General features: G+C 28.0%; 1 pseudogene; it reads right to left on the reverse strand.

Moving 5' to 3' along the window:
• Window positions 1-17,084: 17,084 nt before the first annotated feature.
• Window positions 17,085-18,501, reverse strand: LOC126551610 (uncharacterized; annotated as a pseudogene).
• Between the last annotated feature and the right edge of the window lie 1,438 nt (window positions 18,502-19,939).

The following is a 19,939-nucleotide window of genomic DNA, read 5'->3' on the forward strand; positions in this document are numbered from 1 at the left end:
CTGGACACAATCCACCAGCCAAATTAAAGAAGTACAGGGATGCTGATCAACGTATTTTAAAGATTGTTCGGGACTATCATACCTAACAGAGACGTTGTTGAATATTTAAGAGGGATAGCGCATAATCACCAAATGAACTTATAAATATAAAGAAATTAAATTTTAAAAAAAAGAGAGAGAGTAGGCCATGTGCCATGTAGATATAACAAAAACGACAATAATAATATTGGAAATAATAATAATAATAATAATAATAATAATAATAGTAATAACAGTATTAAATATACATTAATTAATTAATAAATATAATAAATATATATAACTAATTAATTAATATACATTAACTATTTAACGCCCAGCTATTCATCGTCCACTGTGACACCGTAAACAATTTTATTATTGTTTCTCAAGAATGCTGTACGTCTTCCTTTCTTCCTCCAAGTTTCTGGAGTATTTAAATGCAGGTTGTCCTCGTCACAATCAACTTTTTTTTTTATTGCACATATACGTTTAGGTATTTGTAATTCAACCTGTCTAAAACATTGAGCTTCATATTGGGTTATATTTTCAATAAACCTACCACATTTCATTCTTCTTTTGCCTGCTAAAATATGATTTTTCACTAAATTAAACCAACTTTCTACTAATGCATTACTCTGGTGTTCTTCCAGATGAATAAGAGTAGTCATAACTTTTGTCCACAGAGGTATGTATGGCACATTTTCAATAAGGAAATGTAACAAGTACTTTTCTGAATACATACTATTAACATCTAGTTGATTATGATCCTGTGAGGAAATACTTACTATTTTTTTCATACTATCAAATATTTGTTTAAAATCATGATAAAATGCAGATTTCTTTCGTTCGGCAGAATAAGAATCATCAGTGGTTTTACCACAAGATTAATTTTGATCGTCATCAAACTTTTCAATTTCATTCTCAACTAATCCACGGTTTGTTTGTAGGTATGATTTCATTTCCATACTCTGGCTGCTTTATACATTTCTGTTGACTTGTCTGACAAGATCATAGTCGATAGCAACTCAAACCAATGTTTGATTTCTTCATAATTGTTCATTTCAAACACTAACCCAACACATCTGGCTATGTAAAACGCTGTTTTTTCATCATCTGGATAATACAGTTTTACATGGTTCAGAATATTTTTATCATAATGGTTTGTACAAGAAGTAATAACTACTGTGCTAGAAGACAATGTCTCTCTTCCAGTTAATATTCTATGACACATATCCAGGTGTTTCTTTGCTATTCCATGCTTTAGATATACCGTGCATAAAAGCCCAATTGAAATCAGTTACAACATTTTTGAAAGGCGGCCAGATACTTGGATCTACAATTACTAGACCTTTGAAACATTTCAACCATTTTGTTACAGTTTCTCTATCATGTGTTGCACTGACCATATCAGTTATTGGCCATACGGTTTCAATTTTACCTAAACGCACTACACAAACATAATAATAAATAGTTTGTTTTGTTGAGTTCTGAGGGGGCCTAACAACTGATCCTGTTGAATCCACATGAATAGTTGTTAGCACACCTTGTTTAAACAAATTTTGAACTATAGCCAACTGCTGTTGGCTTGCCAAGTTACATTGAATGGCTCATTTATACTTTTGGGAACTTTCATGTTCAACTAGGGATTTCCTTCGGCCATGGGGATTTCCTTCCTACATCAAAGTGATCATTTCGGTTGAAATCCCCTTTGAACTGTTGTTCACTATTTAGTTTCCGTAACATCGAAGGAGATTTAATTGTTTGCAAATTCCCACATTCCATTTATTTAATAGGAGAAACTGATAATACACATTCTTGTCTATACTTAAAAGCACTTTTCGCTTTAATTTTTTCTGCAATAATTTTTCGCTCAACTCCCCTACTTAGAGTAGTGTATCGAGCATCTGGCTTATGATTAAAATTATTACTCGTACTGTAAACTTCAACAACTGTTTCGTCACCAGTAGGCAAAATGTATAGTTTGAACTTCTTACAGTCACTATGTTTACAATACATTTTCAGCTTCATTGATTTTTCAGTCTTAATGTATTCTAGCTTTTTAATATACGATATACAAGTTTTATTCACTGCTTGAAGATGTTTCCTGATAACACCAGGATACCTGAAATATAACAATAAAACAAAAGTATACTTACTAAATAAAGGCTAATAATTTTGCTTTACATTACACTAAAATAAAAATCAATTATTTTTTAGTTTACTATTGATTAATTCTATTTACATATGTACTTAAATGATGTACAATTTTCATGTTTGTTTTGTCTAATATTATAACTAATTTATTGTATACATGCATTATTTATAATATAAGACAATACAAACATGAAAATTGTACATCATTTAAGCACATATGTAAATAGAATTTATTAATAGTAAACTAAAAAATAATTGATTTTTAATAATATTTTATGAAGGTATACTATAAATAGTTAAGTGAACGCTACACTGATATTTGTTGTCTCCATCTCATAAGTGCCTAACATAGTACAGCATATCAAGTTTAGCTCTGTTAGTTTAAAAATTGGAGTGAATTGATTTCTCGTACAATTTAAAAGTAAGATTATTACCTAGGACATCTCGTAGGCTTTTTGTTATATTTTAATTTCAAAGCGAGTTATAAGTATATTAAAATTGTAAATTATTTTTACATCTTCAAATAATTATACTCGCTTTAAAATTATAATATAACAAAATCCGTATGAGACCCCTTAGATAATAATCTTACCTTTAAATTTTATAAGAGTTCAATTCACTCTAATTTTTAAACTAACAGAGCTAAACGTGATATGCTGTGCTATGTTAAGCACTTGCAAGATGGAGACACGGCTGTAGATAGTATTACTATCTACAGCCGTGGATGGAGACAACAAATGTTGGTGTAACAACCTCTTAATTCTATCACTGAAATTTATAATATTAACTATTAACATATATTATTTAGTATTATGTTATTGTTGTTGTCAGTGGCACGACTACGGAAGTGCTAGGAGATGCTAAAGTATAATATAAAATACTGATTACTGACTATATATAAGGTTTGTGTTGGAGGGTTTCATAATTGTAGCACCCCCAAGATTTGAACCCTTTGTTGTGCCACTTGTTATACACAATATATATAATATAACTATATAAGCTAACAATTATATCTATATAAATTATTTTTGTGATGATTTAATTCAACTATATTTAATAAAATGTTCAATTTTAAGACAAATTAATAGAATAATAAATCAAACAAATTAAATATAATGTAAGTAGTTATAAATTAATAATATAAATATATTAAGCACATTGAAATAAGTTTATGTATACCTTTTTGTATTTAGTTTTCCATCTTCAAATATATGATTCCATTCATCTTTTGGAATTATAAACTCTTCTTCTTTGAAATTACATTCATAATATTCTCCTTTATTGCTTAGAGGAGACACATTTTTAGAACCTGGTGGTAAAAGCTCCCCAGGGCTTTTATTAAATTGTCTATCATTTAAATGTTTTAACGGACTCTTTATGGGACTAATAAATTTGTCTCTCATTTTACCAGTGTTTTTGAGTAAATCAATTGAGTTATTACATTCAAACAATGAACTTCAAATTATCATGAAATAATTTTCTTCTAGAATTTCCTATAGCATTTCTTTGAGTAGGAGTCACAAACACAAAATTTGACTCTTTAGGACTTTGTTCCAACAATACAGTATCATTAGAAGTGTCCAACATATTCTCTACACTGGACGAATAAATAGATGCAACTTCCATAATTTCTCTGTATCAACCTAAAATTGTATAAAGTTTCATCAATAACAGATAACTGTTCTGCATTGGAACCACACATTACCTTTGTCTTAGAGGTATTTTCATCTGTAATTAAATTTTCAACCTGTGATATTTGCCCCTTAATATCATTGTTGCTGTCATGTGTTAATAGTTGATCATTAACACATTCCACTATGCCAATAGCTTCATTTTGTTTTGTAGGAATGATAAATTCATCAACATTTAGCTCCTCTAGATTTGGTTTCAACAATAAAGATCCATGTTCAGGTATCTCATTTATTGTTATACTTGTCTCCATTGACCTAGAACTTGACAAAAAATCATCACCAACAGACACCAGCCCAATATTTTCAATATTTTTATATAACATTACCTTTTCAATTGGTGTTTTTACTTTTTCACTGTCCAGTTTAAAAATATAACGCAATGCTGAAGTCACTTTATTCCGATTTTTTAATGCACCTACTTTCCATTTAGTAGCATTCCATTTTATTCCCAACCTCTTGCAAATTTCAATTACAATTTCAGAGTCTATGCGCTTCACTTCAAATGGTAGCTCATTAAGTATTGCCCTCACTTTGTTGGTGAAATTCTTTTTTTCTGGTTCAAACTGATTGTATAATTCCAATATATTATTCCTCCTGTCTACTAGTATCTGAAATCTTATATAAACTATTATAAATGTATTAAATATGGTGGACATGGTGCCACCACCACAGTCCTACCAAGAATTTATGTGCTATTTTATACTTAGGATTTGAGCATTTCATTAATTATGGAATTATGCCTCAACACTGTGCATGTTAATTTGCAAGTAACAACGTTGGAAGTTTGTAGTTCAATTTTGTCGTTTTATTTTTATACTACATACATAATAGTTTGCTCAGTTTCGAATAAGTACAGACTTAGGTGTGGCTACAATATTTTGAACATTTACCCTTTAAACTACCCAAAAATAAGTGTGCATAGGTACCAAAAATTTTACTAATAACACATACTCAAATAGAAGATTCAATATATGAAATTTTAAATATTAATTAATGCAAACACCGAATTGTGGAATACAATGCCATTGTTTTGATAATGCTTCTAAATGCTAGCAGTTATTAATACATATTATTTATCACCGTATACCTAGGTAAACCTTAAAATGTTTAAGACATAGCAGTGTCACATTATTTCAACTTTCCCATCATAAGCATAACAGTATAAAGTAATAGTATTTTTAATTCTGTTTATGATAATTTATTAAAATAATATTTTGCAGATTCACAAAGCAGAGCTATTTTCTCAATAATTTAAACTATAGTTTAGATTAGCTATGTTATTTTCAAACATTTTTAAATACAGTAAAATTGCTTCTAAAATTATAACAAATTACTAATTAGTAACTTTTATTGTTTATTATTAAATTTATATTTTAATTTTATAGCTGAAAGAAATGTCAAGTATTCTTAGATCATACACAATGTCCCAAATTGTATAAGATCAAAGCCAATAATAAATTAAATATAAAAGCTGGATACTGGAGATTTTCCCACTGGACTGAGACATTTTTACTGAATCAATATATTTTTTTTTACACAAAATAGTAGGTTGAAAAAAAGGTTGTTTTGTTGTACCCGAATTATACGATCATCATATCGGCACACATCGACTACCTACCATTATTCATGTTACGTCGTTAATCGTTATGGATAATGGATCACAATAGATCATTTGTTTGATATTTACTTATTACTCCCAAAAAAAAAAAGTCCTATATAATTTATTGTTATACAATCTACAGTAATAAATGTATAGATGGTAAGGTAGATAGAAAATTAATGGATAGGCAAGATAATGAAGATAGCACAATTAATCTGAATTATAAGATAAAATATAAAATCCTCTTATATAATAAAGCGCGAAGAGGTTCGTTTCTTTATAAAAAGAGTGCGCCTCGGTCGCCGTTTTTATACTCCATGGCCCGCCGCCGTCGTTATCAAAAACGGATGGTTCTCCAACGTCGCCGCCGTCTCGATAACGCGTTTTTCTTACGTTAGGTTCGATTATTACGCGGGTTTTCGACGATTTTAACGTTTTCCTTCGATTTTTTTTTTTTTATCGGCTGTTTGTTATATTATAATACAAAATTATATGTCGTCGATTTTCATACTTTTCCGAACGTTTTCCGTTCCGTTCCGTGCGTTTTGGAGTCTTCCGAGTACGACGACGTTTTCCTTCGATTTTTTTTTTTTTATTCAAGTGTTTTTTTCCGATCTGTCTGATAATTTGTATATTATAATACAAAATTATGTTATTTTATATTCAACCGTTGGTTGTTTTTTTTACTGTGTGTTTCTAGACGACATTTCACTAAACAATACAATGTTCGTGTACATGATTATATGTTATAAAAATACCTATAGATATAAGTATTTCAACTGTACGTTGGTTTGAGAAACGTTACGGCTTATTTTGTAGATTTATTATTAATTAATACGTTAAATGGATGTATGATTAACGTATTTAAGTAGGTAGTGTTACAGATATACATTAAAAAGATCATTAATAAGAATAATTAAGCTTTATTACACACGAATTATACAAATTAAAACTGAGCTGAACGAAAAATTCGTCGCAGCACAGAAACGGTTTAAGTGCTCGAGATACGGCATCATTTCCAACTCAAACTGTAGTTGATAGGATAAGGCGTTAGGTTTCCATGATAGGTGAAAGGAGGTAGTGGGTTCGATTCCCTCTCTGGCTGTGTCTTTGGCCGCCCGTCTCCAACGATTTTTTGCATTTTTTTTTTCGAGTTAGTTTTTGATTTTTAAATTTGAATTTTGAAAATTAAAGCTATTGCTTTCTCTTATACGATAAATATATACATCTACGATTTTTTTTAATACCATATTATTACGATTATTATAAGTATATATACATATAAAGTGTAGACGTGTAGTACTAAAACGCGTTTAGGGAGTACATTTTGAATTGATATGTTTTGTAAATTAAAATATTTATGTATTACTTAATACTTAAATAAAATAATGTATGTTTTATAGATTTTTACACTTACATATCAAAAACAACATCTGAACTTTGACATTAGGAGGTATGAAAATTATGGATTTAACTTTCGGACATCGATTTACATCATATTATGATGACTGATAGCTAGACATTCAATTACCATTTTCACTAAATAAATTTTATAATATAAAAAAAAGAACCAGGCATGCGACGGGACACGGTATGAGATTGTTCATATTATACTATATTGATATTATAAAGTATAAACCTACTATTCACACACCGTCCGCGATCCGACGCAATGACGTTTAATTTGATTTTTCCCAATGATAACTGACAACTCGACTTGAATGCTCACATGTTATTCGACTTTATACTTATTATCCTACAATACAACATTAGACTTTCGACGTCGGAGGCGCAGGCGGATTGCATTGTCAAACATAGATTTAGGTACGTGATGTGATGATTGATAACTAGACACTCAACTATCATTTTCGCTAAATACATTTTTTTATATACAAAAAGAACATGGCATGCAATGGGAAACGGTATTACACCAGTTAAGGACTGATAGCTAGACACTCAATTATCATTTTTCGTATTTATTTACTCGACTTCAGTACTTTTCTTACTTTTTTAGTGTATGATTTCTTTTCTAGACACCCGATTACAATTTCCGACCGAATTCCTGATAGCACGATTTTCTCACGACCCTCTCGAAGGCGCCGAAGACGGCTTTTACCAGCCTAGAAATCGAGGCACACCGACCCTCTCGAAGGTTAGGTTAGGTTTCCCTCGGCTCCTTCCAAACCACCAGAGGTTAGGTTAACTAAAATTGTGACTACTAGACTTTTTATGATATTTTCTTTATAGTCCGTCTCCGATCTAGGGTACTCACTTAGACCGAATATCACTTATACCGAATTTCACTTAGACCGAATTTCACAGCAGAGCGAGGCACATCTAGTACCCAACATTAAACAATAATTATTAATAATATTATAATATTATATATAATCGATGGCACGATAACGCATAAACCGTTGTAAGATCTCCCGGTCATTCACATTGAAACGGAAGTAGTGGTTTTGAAATTGGAAAAAAAAATTATTTGTAATTGTTTTGTTTACACAAATATTTGGGTATATCAATAATTTTGTACACTATTATTAACAAGTTATTTTTCAGGATAATTAATTTTATATTATGTTTATAATTATAAATTGGTCAAATCATATTTTTGTGAAAAAAAAAAACAAACCCGACTCTGTTTCATCATAGTAATTTAGTGGTCTAACTTTTTTTCCGAAATTAATTAAAACGGATTATTTTTCAACTCCTACGGAGATAAAAATCGATAATTCGTAACTAATAAACTTAGATTGATTATTTAATTATTATGAGCCACGACTAGTGATATAAAAATGAAATTGTATTTTTTAATAGAACACATTTTTTTTATTAAAGATGAGTAAAAATTAGAAATATTCATTTGATTTTGAAGTATATTTTAAAGTATTGTTAAAAATATACCTACTGTACAAATTGTATTAGTTTAAATATAATTATTAATAAGAGCAAGATAATTGTAGATAAAATTATTTAATATTTGTGCGGTAGGTAGGTAGTATAGGTAACATTCGCCGTATTGCTATTTTACACAACAAAATTACGTAAATAATTTAAATAAAAACAAACAATACAATTTCCTACTTGCATCAATATGGTAACAAATTACAAATACCACAAATATTACAAATTAACTGTATATAGATAACACTAACATAAACATTTGGTGAAAATTTCAAGTATTTTCAGTGATTAGTTTTTGAATTACAACCATATAAAAAAATCGATTCGGTCGAAAACTGTTTATGCGTATAAATTCCCGTTTTTCCGTCATTTTTTTTTTTGTTTTTCTCGATTTTTTTGAAAACTGTTGGAAAACGTTTACTTTTTACCTTTATAATGCACCAAGGATATTCACTTTTCCATCGGAAACCACTCCCGAAGTTTGAAATTGAAGCATTATTTCGACTAGTTATGCTGTACACAGACGACAAAAAAAAAAACATACATCATTGTAAAATCAATACATTCATCACTCCGTTCAGAATCTAAAACAGACTTTGCGTGTGTCACTTAAAGATCATGTGCGTTTCACTCCGTGACACGCGTGATTTAGGTTCGCCATCTCTGGCCTATACACATAGGTACACACAAATGCCCGTGGATGTACTTGTTAATCGGCTACATATAATTTTCGTTTATAAACTAATATAAACCTGTATATATAAACCTATAGGTACAGAATTTGTGTTAAAAAAAATTTAGAATTGCCAAACATTTTAATATTTTTGTACATGCAAATTATATAAATTTATCGCTCATCGTTACATTCGATTAACAACCACTATTTGTCTATTTACCAAACTATATATTGACTACACATTTAAATAACACTTTTTCCATTACTTTATTAATTATAATTTATTAGTATTGATATAACAGATGATTTTTTTTTTTATCTTCAGTATCGTAAGTTGTAGATTATTTTTAAAACAGCTCAAGTTTAATGTATAAAATGTTATCCTAAACTGATATTATATTATGTTGTTAAGTTTTATCAAATTGATAGTTGATCATTATTCATTAATAATAAACTGTTAACTTTTTTCACCAAACTACATTGATTTATTTTCCTCATACTAAAGTAATAATTAAATTATTTTACTATTTGCCCATACAAGGAATTATCATATATTTAATATTATAAACAATAGCGTAGGGATGAACATGGCTAATAATCAAGCAAGCTAAAAATATTATTAATTCTACTATGTATATAGATGGGGCTACAATATTCAAGTTAGAAAAAATTGGGAAACTAATATGGTTTTTGGTAGGGAGGGGAAGTGCGACAGCATAACATCTATGACAATAAAGATATTATTATTATTATTAACATCCTGTCGGAGGTGACAGTTAAAATATCAAATTAAATTTTCAAATTTTATAGAATTGTGGAAAATTTTAAAAACTAGCAACGGGACCCTTAAGTGTTAACTGAAGTTGCAGTAAACATATTATTATTATAAGGTTATTGTAAATAGTAAATACCGTATTATAAATGTATACATGTGTGCAGGCTCAGATTTTATAGCATTTGCTTATTTTTATTGGATATAGATAAAAATAGCAGAGTTAGCTATAAATTTGTTTTATGCATTAGAGACTTCAAGTATGAAATTTTATTTTGTTATTTTTTGTATAGGTATTTAAAGGATTTTTAGTTTTTAGTGGTATTTTTTAAGTTGTGGTGTCATTTTCGGCTAATTTACTATATCAATATAACGTTTATTTCGTATTTAAATATTTTTCATAATACTAATTTATATGGTATGAAACTATGAAACATAACAATATATATAGTTATCATACTCAAAAAACGTTTATACTTTATAGTTTAATGAATCAATAATATTACCTACATTTTTTTTTAAAAAAATTTATAATATACATTTTTTATCATTTTTTTTTATTTTTTATTATTTACGATTTTTATTAAAACTTTTTTTATAGCGTATGTTTTAGTAAATTTTAGTGCTATAAAATCTGAACCCTGGTCATGTATAATGTATATAAATGAATCCCGGATGAAAAGTCCATTTTAAAAAAAGTTGAACTAAAAGTCCGGATTCATTTTTTATTGTTGGACAAAAAGTACGAAAATATAATTAATAATTGATTTCTATAAACGCCACTGGCCTATAGTGGTATTCAATGGCGGAGGGATACAAGACAATTTGAAGCAATTATAGCTTCATATTATCTAATATAGGTAGGTGGTATAATAATCATTGTAAATCTCAAAACTATAACTGCCATGACAAATATTATAATCAATATAATCTAATCTAGTGGCACTGCTAGTGGTAGTATTGATAAATCTATATAAATATAATAAATATAAATTACTGTATAGGGTAGATAGTAAATATTATCTATATTTTTTGAACAATGGTGAAATAAGGTCAATGCTCTATCATATAATCTTAACTGATATTTTTTTATTTTAGTTTACGTATTTTATTTCCTCGATTATTGATCTACAATTCTTATAAGGAAAAACAATTTATTGCTACAAGTATATAACTATTAATTAATTTTGTTATTAATCGAAACTATAAATATATCATATTTAAAAAGCAACAAAAAACATTGAAATATGTAATTAAAATCATAAAATATAAAAATTTCAAAACATGCAAAAATATGCATTAAAAAAGTCATTTTTTAATCAGTATGTCATGAAAATATATCTATATACATGGGCGGATCCAGGGGGGTGGCACTGGGGGAAAGTGCCACCACCCTTGGAAAAAAATTATATTAAAAAAAATTTTGGTGGGAGGAGCTATATCAAATATTATATCATTTTTCCTATAAAGTGCCCCGACCGTAAATACATGCTGGATCCGCTCTTGTCTGTATATCAATATCATACGATCAACCAGAATTAATATACAAATACATACAAATCAGCGCTTTATATTGATGTATAATAACACTGATACTTTTTATTTTTCGATTAACGGCGTTTTTTCTTAGGACGGCAGTCTACCATTAATTATTTACGCATTATCTCGGTTCTACTCTAAAAATTCGCAGTATAATTTAATTTTAAATTATATGTATATGTAGGTATATTGTATATATAATTTTTATAATATAACATCATTATATAATAAATTTCTATAATTTTTATAATTTTTTTTTTTATTATTTTAAATTGAGTAAAATTCCCCGTATTTTAATGAAATAAGCTTCAAATATCATTTTTCCCTTTTATAATTTGTACGTAAAATTATTTGTTTTGTGTAATATGAAATACCTATATATAATATAATATAGTTATAGATGAAAATTTAATAAAATATTTTAATTATATTTTTGGACTTTATGTCTGACAATAGAAATGTGCTCGGACTTTTTGTTTATTTTTTTTTCAAAATGAACTTTTTGACCAATTACCTGTGTAAGTAGTTATTATACAAATTAAAAATTAAACAATCAACAAATTATTTTATTTTATATCACTTAAGGTTCTGCTATTGATTATCAAATGCGTACATTTTATACGATTTACCTGTACGATATTATGTCGATGTATTTGAAACACAATAGGTACGAATATAATATATTTTTAATCGTAATTGTAAAAATCCTAGTTGCATTATTGAAGTTTTTAACCCTAAATAAAATAAAGAACTATCAACGGATCATTGCTATTACCTATAAGTATACGAATGACAACCTGTGCCTAGAAAAAAATAAAAATGTAAAAATAAAATAATATTCGAATTCATTACCTAGATTTTGTCAACTTTCAAACTTTCTTATACTTCTTAAATATTGATAGGTACAAAGATTTTTGAAAAAGAGGTACTTAAGCTTCATGTATATAGCATATAAAATTTAATATTATTAAATATAGATATTTTAGAATATGTCACTGAGTGTCAGTGCAGGTTTTGGGAGGGGAAAATCCAATATGATTATAATATCTTATATAATATTATTATTATAAATAAAATAATATTATATTTGACGCAAAAAAAAATATTTCTCTATTAATCAATTAATTTAATTTTAATTAACTTCTACTAACGAAAAATTATATTTTTTTGATTACATAAATCTACAATGTTTCAATGTCTAAATCTAATCAACAAATTCCAATGTTTGGTTTTTTCTTTTACTTAATTTGTCAAAGTATAAGTTATATTTTTAAATGTATGAAATTGATATTTTTAATTATCAGTCATTAGTCAACTAAATTGAAATAAGAACTGTCTAATTAAAAGATTATTTTAAACAAAAATGTAAGGCCATATTTTTTTTTAGTACAAATGTGAGTGATTTTAAATACCTAGGTATGTTACCTACCTACACATTTCGATAGCTTTCAGTCCATTTCCAAGCCCTAAATTAATAAATACTATTTATTAAAATTATTTTATATGGACGATTAAATTATAATATATGTTATAATATAAACCTTAATTGCGTAAATTCGATGAAAGTGTAAATTAATCATTTTTTTTTGAAAATTGAACATATGTTTAAACAATTGTTGATATAAGTAAATATAATATTCAAATTTCAAAGAATATATAAATGATATAAAGGTATTTATTAATTACTAATTAATATTAATAAAAGTATAAAAATATAAAAATATTTGTTAAGTTTGATTATAAGGTCGTAACTTAGTTGTAATAAATCGTACTAGAATATTATCTGGGTTAGGACCAATGGGGTAAGCGTATAGTGCCATAGTGGTGTACCATGTATATCACCCAATGGAGGGGTAATCGAGTCAAAGTCTATAAAAGAACGTACGTTTGATAGTTAAACGCCTTTACAGTTTTGCCTTGAATATTGTTACCTGCACTACTGCACCATACGACTGCACCTTACGACTGCACCTTGTCTCAATCTTCAGCAATGGTACAAAAGTATGTATTTAAACTTACCTATATAAGTAATATAAAGCCCAGGGCTTGGAATTTGTAGCATATGCATTTTTTTTCATTAAACTCTAGGACATATCTCATTGAATACAAAATCCGATTCATACATAAAATTTTTTTGCATTATCTTATGATATTCGTAAATAATTACATTTTTGGTTCTTTTTATATAGCTTTTTAATGCCTTTACTGTAGGTTTTTAATTCATCATCTCTATATAGTATATATATAACTATAATATTTTAACTTATTTTTATATTTTTCCTATAATAAATAACCAATATACACCTATATAGTCGTCAGCATAATATCATATATTTATTAAACCGACATTTAAAATATATTAATTACTCAATAATGCGTAAGTTATTTTATGGTATTGATACTTTATGTGACTAATTTTTCAGCATGGTTGAAATTGTATTATCGTCATCTAACGTTATCGATACAATCGAAATAACCGTCTGCAGCAGCACATTTGCGGTAGCGCACTGTGTGTCTGAAGGCATGCAGATGGGGAAGGGCCTTGCGGTGAGCTTTAAGTAAGTTTAAAATTCATATTTCATAGTTAGGTATTATACGTATTTTTTATTAGGTACCTAATATGAATGAGGTACAAAATAATTATAAAAGGTGTATCTTTAAAAGTTTAAAAAAATATCGTCTTAACATTTATTTTCATTGTTGTATTATGTGATTTACTTAAGTTAATTTATGTTGCAGACTGAAGTATGGTCATATTGGGGTGCTATTAGAGTATTAGACCAGAACGTAAGTGTCGGTGGTATGGCAGAACTCAAAATTTCCAATAACCAGAAAAGAGAAGCATACATATTTTATTTAGTTACTAAAATGTTTTACTATCAAAAACCAACAATACAGTCATTGGCCTCAACATTAACGCAGTTAAGGGATAGATTAACAGATTTGTCAATTGATTTGTTAATTATCCCGAAACTGGGCTGCTGTTCAGACAGAAATATTGGTACGAAGTGAGCAATCTCCTTCGTACCACATTTGCGGACATGCGGTTTAAGGTGATCGTTTGCGACCCCGAAAACGTAAGATTTAATTTTTATAACCATTTATACGAGTATACTATATATTATTTATCATGATAACAAATGTATGTGAAATGTGTAATTCATGGAAAAGTTAATAATTTACTCAAAGCATAAAATATGTAATTTACAGTTTCAGACGCCCTTTCACCACATCGCAAAATGTTCCGAATTAAAAATAGAGATTTTGGAGTATGCAGGTGCTCTGGGAACTCTATATATTCTTCCTGTAGAAATTAGTAAAGCCAGCGAAAATCCCACTTTCCAAAAGTGTTTAGAACATTTTAAGTTATCGCCAAGGTAATTTAATCATTTTATATTTAATTTTTTATCAACGTATAGTTACATTTTTTTTTTGTTTTATTTATATTTTTACAGCTTAATAGAGAACGGGAAATGGGCGTCTGTTAGAAAAGGAGAAGTTGTGAAAACAAATAATTGTTTTATGATTTGGGCCCTTTCTACAAACGATATAAATTTCTTTCAGATTTTGGAAACACAAATTAACGAAACAAGGAAAATGTTCCCTAATTCATTAATTTGGGTATTTCCAAAATCAGAAATGTCGAAATATGTATCATTTGTGTCGTTAGTACGATCACTGTTAGCTGATAATGTACCATAGAGATATAAACTACTAGTATGCGACCCTCATATATGTAAGTTGATCATCGAATTCAATTTATTTACTTATGTAATAATTATGAAAAATATATTATTCATTTCACTAATTTATAAACTGTCGAAGATCGATGCCAACCGCCGCGTCTGCAACAGGGAAATGGTCTAGAGGCAGGGCACATCACCGGCCCTCACCCATATTACAGAACACGCCTGGCCAAGTCGGGCTTATAAGTGGTCGTGGCGGTGTAATGCGTGGTCGTGGTCGCACTGGTCGCAGTGAAATTTATGGACGTGACAGACGTGGAGGGCACACATCCACACCTTCCACGACCATTTACACAGAGACGTTCAAATCTATTGTTTCTGGGATCGTCTCAGTTGGTTAGTTTCAATAATAAAATATTTAAATAATTAATTTATATAATATTAATATTAGTTAAAAAATAGTCTCTAATATTCTATAATTATTTAAATTTAGTTCAAATGGCTCAGGCTGCCCAACCGCAAACTACAACAACGTTCGAAAATAATTAAAAGCAATTAAGACTTAAGTAATAACTAATTTCGCAGACTTCTTTTTCTTTGAATTTATTTATGTTGGTTTTTATTTTCCATATTGGAATATTGTCGCTTTCTTGTTGTAATATAGTACTTGAGGATAAACATTAAAATTTCATTTTTATGTTCATTACAAGGAAATATTAATAATCCAGCGTTATAATCCAGAACATCAATAAAAGTGTCCTCAAATACTGACATCTTATTACAGTTCTTTGAAAAAGAATTTTCTATGGCTACTATTAATCAATAAAAATGTTTATTAGGATGAATTAATTTCCCCTTTGATTTAAGGTAAGTTATAGCTGCTTCAGATTTGCTTGAATACGTTTTACCTAGAAATATTTTAATTAATTAATTAATACACAAAAATGGAATGATACATTTTTACTTTTGACTTGTTTTAAGTTAGATATTAAACTATTATAATAATGTCTACTAACCTTTAATTGCATTTATACATACAACACATTTTGTATGTTTTAGAATGTGCTTACAAACAAAACCTAATATATTACACAATCTGAAACTTTGGTACATAATTACAAGTTCATTGTTTGCTTTTAGACCAGATGTTTCAGAATCCTCTATTCCTGTGTAGGTCAATGTTTTTGAATCTACGTTAATGCTCTCTCGCAACATGATTTAATCATAAATTAGCATTCTATGTCGTTGTTTTTACTTAAAAAAAGCCATTTTCTTTTTTAGAAGTAAAAAAAAAAAATATCATCAAAACCACATTGTGGTTTTACTAGAGAAAAATATCTTCTTATTGTACGAATACATGGTAATGTTAAAATATCTTGCTCTCTTTAAAATGTGTAGGTACTTGGCGAGCTATAAAATAATACAGGTATAAAAAATTTAATAATCATACTATTCATTGGATTTAGAGTATTAAAATACAATATTCATTGAATCTTACCGAATTTTTAATAATACACATAGCAAAATTCAATCTTCACTGTACCTTCTACATTTTGGATTTTCTGCTTTACTTGCAGTAACTATCTCATGAAAAATTGTTTTTTGTGACTCATCTAATTTACAATTGTTTAGTATATATTTAAGTGAAGAATCACTCATTTCCCTTGTTTCTTGGTGAATTTTTTTTAATTCATTATTCATTTTTTCAATCATTAATCACAATCTACACATTTTATTAAGTTAAAATTTTAAATACATTTCATAGTGATTCATAATTAGAAATGGATTTAAGTGCTTTAAAAACAATAAAAATGCTCTTAAAATTATTTTTATATTTGAAAAAGTTTGTTTAACTATATAAAATTCTTATACAAAAATACCTAGTTTAAAAACATAAAAAATGCTAATTAAAGATAACGTTTTTTAATTCCTTGATGTGTAAAATGGACTTTGTCTTAGAAAGCAATGTTTTTGAACAAAATATGCAATATAAAAAAAAAAATTATAAATTTGCAATTGCATTATATCCGTTCCATGTTTATAATAAACAGTATTCAACTAGGCACCTACCTAGAATTTGTTATTGTAAATTTTTTTTTTTTTTTTGACATATTAAAATATTTCTTTTTTTGAGGGTCGGAGTAAGAGTTGTCCCAATATAATTGAACTTTGTCTCCAAAAATTCTTTTTTTATATACCTATTCTAAATGTTGAATATAAACCTTCATAAAATGTACATCTTTTATTAGAGTCAATAATCATTGGACATTTAACATGACACCATATATTATTGAATTCTAGAGATACAGTTTTAACTTGAATACCTACAAGTAAATATTTAACAAAAATCATAAAGGCAATCATAAAATATAATGATAAATACCAGAAAAATTAGATACACGAGGACCACCACAGCAAACTATTTTATTATTAAAATGTTGAATTGATTCTACAATCTTTTTTTCATCAAGTGGAAAATTCAATTCAAAACCTAATCCAAGATCATTATATTTAATGGGATAATTGTTCTTAATATAAAATCCAATATCATGTTCAGACTTAAATGTCATTTGTTTTTCAATTATAGCAATAAGTTGTTCACCATTGAATGTGTGTCTTAATAAATAAATTGTCACTACTTTCACATTTCCATATGACTATCATCCCATTGGTAAATTTAAATGTTTATAATTATTTAAAAATATTATCAAATAAATATACTTCATGTACTTGTTCACATTTGTAAAAAAAAAATATGTGCTAAGCAAAAACAAGTGTAGAACCGTTTATAATTATTTAATATATATTTAAATCAAAATTTACCTGAATGGCACTATCATTCATAGATATAGTTGCAGGAATATCTTTTCATAATAATTGTTTACTGCATACTGGTCTGTTTTTTTTTAATAACTTAGGGCTGAGATTTAAAAAAATAGTAGTATTAAATCATATTTTTAATTGAATAATTAATATATTTTAAATTAACATCTAAACTATTGTGATAAAATATATCTACCAATTTTTTATATTATTAATTTTTATTAATTATTCATAATTAATTCTTAATAATATGACTATCGTCTATTATGCTTACTTCACCAATGTAAGAAGATAAAATTGATGGAACAGCACCTCGTTTTAACTGAGGTATAGTGCGTTTCATTTCTCTGTTCATTTTTAATTAGTAACTAATTAATGTTATTTATAATTTAATTATTTACTACTATAAATATTTCATACATTATTTGGATGATTAACATATTCATAAATAATGTCTTAGTTTTTGAAATGTCTTTCACAAACAAATGTAGCAAGGCAATTTCGACCATTGGAATTTGAAATTGCTTCATTCCAAGCAGTTAAATTAGCCACATATTTTGGACTTTTAAATAAAGTGTATTTTTCCCCTCTGGAGATCCCGTGCAGCCACCCACAGAGCATTTTCTCGGCATTTTAGTGAATAATTAATGGATAATATAGTTGGTAAAATGTACCTAATATACATTTAATACTAAATGCTAATACCTAAGAGGTAATTGGTGCGTATAAATGTATTAAACTATTGTAATTATAAATAGAAATAATATGCAAATAAATATATGTGTAACATATGCTAAATATCATCAATAGATAGTACCACATTTGTCCATGTACTACAAGCGTTACATTATGGTTCCGACTACCCACACTCCTCCCGTCTTTCCTTTCCAGTCCTGTTTATCTAAGTCCGTGGTGTTCGTACCTCCTATACCGACTAAAACGGTGATAAGAAAAACTGCCGCCAGACCTATTATCACCACACCGCTGCGATCAGCTGTTACTGGTTAGCCGTCAAAGCGCCGTCCGATATCGTATGAGTGTGCGTGCGCCAAGGCTGGGCAGTAACTAGTTAGAAAGTTAGAAGTTAAGTTAGAAGTTACTTTTTGCAGTAACTTCTAACTTAACTAGTTACTTTGTTTATATAGTAACTGAGTAACTTAACTAGTTATTTTTAAAAATTCGAAAAAAGTTGTATTCATTTTTAACACGTTGACCGCCATGAGATCGAAAATGAAATCTCAACAAGCTTTGTCCTCACCGCCACGAATATTTATGGTAGGTTTACTTTACTTCGATGCAGTTTTGACGATTTAAATAAATATTGATAAAAAAAAAACTAATAATGATATTTGCAAACTTGTTACGCCTACTGAAAGTGGCAACACTGTACTTTTCAAATCCGACGAAAAAATACCGATTATTGAGATCCTAATCGAGATCTCACTAAAATAAATTTAAAAAAAAATATTATAAAATATTATAAATAAAAATTTTAGTGAGATCTCATATTAAATCTCATAATTGAGCTAAGGAATTTGGTTAGAGATCTCGAAATAAAACTCATGGCGGTTATGAGTAACATGGCCAAAAAACCCGTGACGGTCAACGTGTTAATAAACTATAAAAATTATTCAAATCACGTAATTTATAAAATATGATTATGTACACAGTACACAATTTAAAATTGTCGCTGAAGCCTGATAAGAATGCGATACCTATAATAATGAATCATTATTAATGATATACCTAATCATAACATGGTATACCTACTGGCTACTAATTACTATACCGCCTATACCTACTCGTAAAGTTATAATTGATAATATTATTATCAAATTACAATTATGTTAGGTTAGGATTATCCGAACTATATGTCTATATCATATTTTATTTTGCACATGACAAATAAAAATGTATTTTATATTTATTTTGTATTTTGCCTTGTGTAACTGCGTTTTTTTATTCTTATAAAACCTGTGTGTTAATTAACCTAAGTGTTTTTAATTTAATTTAATTTAAAATGAGTGAATCAGATGATGCCGAAGTATATGCTTGCCCAAAGTGGCCTCA

This window comes from Aphis gossypii, chromosome X, assembly GCF_020184175.1.
Source record: "Aphis gossypii isolate Hap1 chromosome X, ASM2018417v2, whole genome shotgun sequence".
NCBI lineage: Eukaryota > Metazoa > Arthropoda > Insecta > Hemiptera > Aphididae > Aphis > Aphis gossypii.